Source organism: Arachis hypogaea, chromosome 20, assembly GCF_003086295.3.
Source record: "Arachis hypogaea cultivar Tifrunner chromosome 20, arahy.Tifrunner.gnm2.J5K5, whole genome shotgun sequence".
Classification (NCBI taxonomy): Eukaryota; Viridiplantae; Streptophyta; class Magnoliopsida; order Fabales; family Fabaceae; genus Arachis; species Arachis hypogaea.
Window position 1 is genome coordinate 140986959 of NC_092055.1, and position 6159 is coordinate 140993117.

Below are 6159 nucleotides of genomic sequence, written 5' to 3' on the forward strand. Positions count from 1 at the left end.
AGTGACTAATTTTTTATATCCACTGAACATTGTTATATAATTATAATATGGAAAAGTATAGGGTACCAACATATTATTTGTCAATTTCTGCCAACTCTTATTTATAATTGTGTTTCATGGAAGTGTGTTCGTAGATGTGTCTAATAATTAATATATTTTAAATACATATATAAAGAGACATATCCAAAAAATATATCTATAAAGACACTTTTATTAAACACAATTATAAATAAGAGTTGGCAGAAGTTAGCAGATATGCTGTTGGTAACATAGCGGAACCGTTATAATATATATTTTGTGTATAGATTGATTTAATGTTTATTTTTTATTTACACATTGGCATAAAAAAATAAATTCTTTTTCCGAAATCTCCCAAGATTAGGTTGGCAACTCGGCATATATATATGGAGGCTTATCTTAAGCAATGGTAATTTAAGGGGTATGTCTAAAACGAGCACAACCATTATGTGCTTATTGAATGCCCCACATTTATATCGACCATTAGATTTGATTAGTTGAAAATTAAAGGCTAATATGAAAGAAGAGTATTGATGGACTCTAATAAATACAGAATATCTTAGTACATAAATAAATACTTTAAATGACAATACTTTAATACATAATACTTTAAATGGTAAGAGAATCTTTTATTCTTAAATAATTAAATATAAAACATAAATACAAAAATATGAGTATTCTTTATTCAATAAGATTAATTATTATGCAAAAAATTTTTATGATATTAAAAAATCATATTAAAATAAAATTTTAAACTGTAACATAAAAATATAAAATAATTAAAATTTTATTTTATATTACTTAACAAATAATTAGATTATTATATTCAAAATTTATTAATTAACTAATTTTATTAAAGATATTATTATATAAAATAATTTTTCATCAAAATATTTTGAAAATATTAATCTTTTTTATTTTTTTCAATTTTTTTAAGAAAACGGAATAAAAATAATATAATTCTAAATACATGCCTATTACATTATATATTTACTTATATTAGTAAGACCTAAACTAATCAAACTTACATAATTAAAAATATAAAATATATAAATATAAAAAATAAATATTTTTTATTTATTAAAATTAACATTTAAAGTTTCATATATATAATATTTAAAATTATATATTTATAATAAGATCATTTTTTATTTTTATTATTTTCAAGTATTTTTTATTGTTTTAGTTAAATGTTTTATTCTCTAACTCGACCAAATTTATATATATAGGTAAATTCTATCCAACCCTCTCTAAAACAACATGTAAATTAGCCTCTACGATGTGACACATTTTAATTAGATGTTTAATTTAAATTTGAGTTAATTTAACTCAATTAGAGTTAATATCTTAACAAAAGTAGGACTTTTTTATAATTAAATATTTTTATGATATTAAAAAATCATATTAAAATATGATTTAAATAGAGAATTTTTTATTTTTAAATAATTAAAAATAATAACTCAATATTTTAAATACTAACAGAATCTTTTATTTTTAAATAATTAAATATAAAACATATAAATACAAAAATATGAGTCTTCTTTATTCAATAAGATTAATTATTATATAAGAAATTTTTATGATATTAAAAAATCATAGTAAAATAAAATTTTAAACTATAACATAAAAATATAAAATAATTAAAATTTTATTTTATATTATTTGACAAATAATTAAATTATTATATTTAAAATTTATTAACTAACTAATTTTATTAAAGATATTATTATATAATATAATTTTTCATCAAAATATTTTAAAAATATAATTTATTTAAAATATTATATATAATACATGAAAATATTAACTTTTTTATTTTTTTTTAAAAGAAATAAATAATATAATTTTAAAAACATGCCTATCATATATTATATATTTACTTATATTAGTAAGACCTAAACTAATCAAGCTTACGTAATTAAAAATATAAAACATATAAATATAAAAAAATAAAAATATTTTAGAAATATTATAACATTTGTATACTAATTTTTCATATATATATATATAGTAAATTCTACTCTATTCTTTATATTTTAACATATAAATTACCCTATATGATATGTCACTTTCTAATTGGTTGTTATGTTAACTATGATTAAGCTATTTTGTAATTAAAAAATTATTTAAAAGAATAAATGTATAATTTGATAAAATACTAAAAACTGAATCTTTGCTCTCTGCAACCTCGATGTTTCTCTCTCTGATTGCTTTTCTGTGTTGATTTCAATTTGTAGTGGATCTGCGATTAGTTGAAGAGAGTGTATTTGGTCATGCTGTTATTTTGTAGTTGTCTTTTACTCTTTAGTTCACATAATTTCGTGTCACATATAAATTCTTGATTATCAGGATACATTAATCTATGATTTAGGGTCATGATAGATAATTATTACATATATTAAAGTGATACTTGAATTAGATATGCATTTGATCCATCCATCTATTAGAATTTAAATTGGACTATATCAATTAGATCAAAGCCGTTCTTTGAAATGGTTATGGATCATTGGATCGTACACAAGATCCGTTGCATTAGATATTCAAAGGATACTTATATCTTTACTCTCCGTCCTGCTTCGAGTTACAGTGTATGTTCCTTCAACGTGCTTGAGTTATGAAGGAATAGTGGAAGGGAGGAAATATAGTTCAGTCAACAGAAAATGTATTTTTTAATAGAAGGGTGGAACGAATTTAAGTAATAATGATTTGGTAAAAGAATATAAATTTACTTTTTAATATTTACAAAAATTATATAATTATCCATCTTAAAAAAATATTTAATTATAAAATGGTTCTACTTTAGTTAAGATATTAACTCTCATTGAGTTAAATTAACTCAAATTAAAATTAAACATCTAATTAAAATGTGTCACGTCATAGAGGCTAATTTACATGTTGTTATAGAGAGTGTTGGGTAGAATTTACCTATATATATAAATTTGGTCGAAATAGAGAATAAAAAATTTAACTAAAACAATAAAAAAATACTTGAAAATAATAAAAATAAAAACTGATCTTATTATAAATATATAATTTTAAATATTATATATATAAAACTTTAAATGTTAATTTTAATAAATAAAAAATATTTATTTTTTATATTTATATATTTTATATTTTTAATTATGTAAGTTTGATTAGTTTAGGTCTTACTAATATAAGTAAATATATAATGTAATAGGCATGTATTTAGAATTATATTATTTTCATTCTGTTTTTCTAAAAGATATAAAAAAAAAATAAAAAGGGTTAATATTTTCATGTATTATATATAATATTTTAAATAAATTATATTTTTAAAATATTTTGATAAAAAATTATTTTATATAATAATATCTTTAACAAAATTAATTAATTAATAAATTTTGAATATAATAATCTAATTATTTGTCAAGTAATATAAAATAAAATTTTAATTATTTTATATTTTTATGTTACAATTTAAAATTTTATTTTAATATGATTTTTTAATATCATAAAAAAATTTTGCATAATAATTAATCTTATTGTTACGGATCCGGCCCACCATCCCGGATCCAAGACCGAACCCAACACCGGTTCCCCGGGTCCGACCCGTTCCTCACTTCTAGAAGGCCCGAAAACGGCACTCTCGGTTTCCTAACTGACTTTTGAATTCAAACGTCTCCCTTATCTTAGCCAAATAAGATAAGATATTCTCCATCACCTATAAATAGAGGACCCAGGTCCCTCCAGGTATTCGTTCATTCCACACACCTTACACCTCTCAGATCCATTCTGACTTGAGCGTCGGAGTGTCTTTGCAGGTACCTCCCCCCATCGCCCCAGTCAAGTGATCCGGCATCCGCCTCGACCCGCAGGTTCCCGATCCATCTCCCAACCCGTACCAGAGACATCTTGTACATTGGCGCCGTCTGTGGGGACCTGCGCCGACTAAATCGGAATGGGGGACATACCGGAAGAAGCCTCCTCAAGTCAGGAGGACTCTCGACCAAGAAATCCGACCCCAGAACATCAAGAGGTCACAAACCAAGCTAGGATAACGAGCGCTATCCACCACACAAATGATCGTATATTGACGGAACCACGACATCCCGAGAACACGGGAGATAAAGCAGCTCAAATCATCCAAGATCTCTGCCTCCGGGTCCAAGAGCTCGAAGGCAAATTGACCACCAAAAACAGACGCCATAACGAACACGGAAGCCATGCGACTTCCCGGTCAAGATCCCGTCATGGCAGGTCACCGACTCGGCGACATGATACGAGAAACGGTCGCAGCACCTCGCGCGACCACAGACGGGAAAAATCGCCAGAACGGCGATACAGCAAAAGGCACAACCGTAACGCTTCCCGAGACCTAAGCCACCAACGCGACTCAGATGAAGAGCGGCGACACCGAGACACAAAACGCACGAGAAACGACCATATAATAATGGGCGCTACACCCTTTACAGAAAGAATCCTAAGAGCAAAACTCCCCAAAGGCTTCGACAAACCTACCGATATGAAGTACGATGGAACTAAGGATCCCCAAGAACACCTAACGGCTTTTGAAGCCAGAATGAACCTAGAAGGAGCGGCCGACGCGGTCCGATGCAGAGCCTTCCCGGTAACCCTCGCCGGGCCAGCGATCAAATGGTTCAACGCCCTCCCAAATGGATCCATAACCAGTTTCCACGATATCACACGAAAATTCATGGCCCAGTTCACTACAAGGATCACTAAAGCCAAACACCCCATCAGCTTGCTTGGGGTCACACAAAAACAAGACGAATCCACAAGAAAATACCTCGACCGCTTCAACGACGAATGCCTAACGGTCGACGGACTCACGGATTCCGTCGCAAGCCTTTGCTTGACCAATGGGCTAATGAACGAAGATTTTCGCAAACACCTCACCACCAGACCGGTATGGACCATGCATGAGATCCAGAACGTCGCCAAAGACTACATCAACGACGAAGAAGTCAGCCAGGTCGTCGCGGCCAACAAACGGCAGCACGGCAACACCCAACGCGGCAATTCAGCTCCTCACCATAACCCAACACCCAAAGAGAATCAACGGGACCACCCAAGGCCAACCAGCCGGACACCGAGAATAGGAAAATTCTCTAATTACACGCCCCTAACTGCACCAATTACCGAGATATACCACCAAATAGCGGATCGAGGCATCATTCCGAAAGCCCGACAACTCAAGGAAAGGACAGGAGGCAACAAAACCCTCTACTGCGAATACCACCGAGGTTACGGTCACAAAACACAAGATTGTTTCGACCTTAAAGACGCCCTTGAACAAGCCATACGAGACGGCAAACTCCCAGAATTTACCAAAATCATCAGAGAACCGAGACGCGCGGGGAGAGACAGGTCACCGGAGAGAGAAGGACGTAACCCGAGAACCCAAAAGCGACCCCCTAGAGAAAGTCCAGAAGAAGACCCGACCATCATAGTAAACGTCATCACGGGCAAAGATGCACCATGCAAGTCAAAATCCAAGATAAAAAAAGACCTCCAGGTAATGGCCGTCAGAAACCAAGCCCCAACTCCCGTGACCAACAAAGCAATAAGCTTCCTACCCGAGGACTGCCAGCACGGCACCGCAGCCGAAGACGCACCCTTCGTGATCTCGGCGAGAATCGGAACCGGACTAGTCCGAAGAATACTAGTAGACACCGGCGCAGATTCCAACATCCTCTTTCGAGGGGCCTTCGACAAGCTTGGGCTCCGCGACGAAAATCTCCAGACGTACCGCAACGGTGTCACGGGACTCGGGGACAACTTCCTCAAACCGGAAGGCTCCATCACACTCCCCCTCACCATAGGAACCGGTGACAAGAGGAGGACAATCCTAGCCGAATTCGTGGTCCTAAAAGACTCCACTGCCTACAACGTCATCCTCGGAAGAAAGACGATCAATGACTTTTCGGCCATCATCTTTACCAAGTACCTCCTTATGAAGTTCGTAGCGGAGGACGACTCCATCGGGACCATCCATAGAGATCGGGAAATCGCGGTAGAATGCGACAACACCAGCCTGGCTTTACGGAAAAAATCCTGCGACGCTGCCGGGATATTCCTAGCCGACCTAGACGCCCGACAAGACGGCCAACCTAGACCAGAGCCGGAAGGCGACATGGAGAAACTGCAAATAGGACA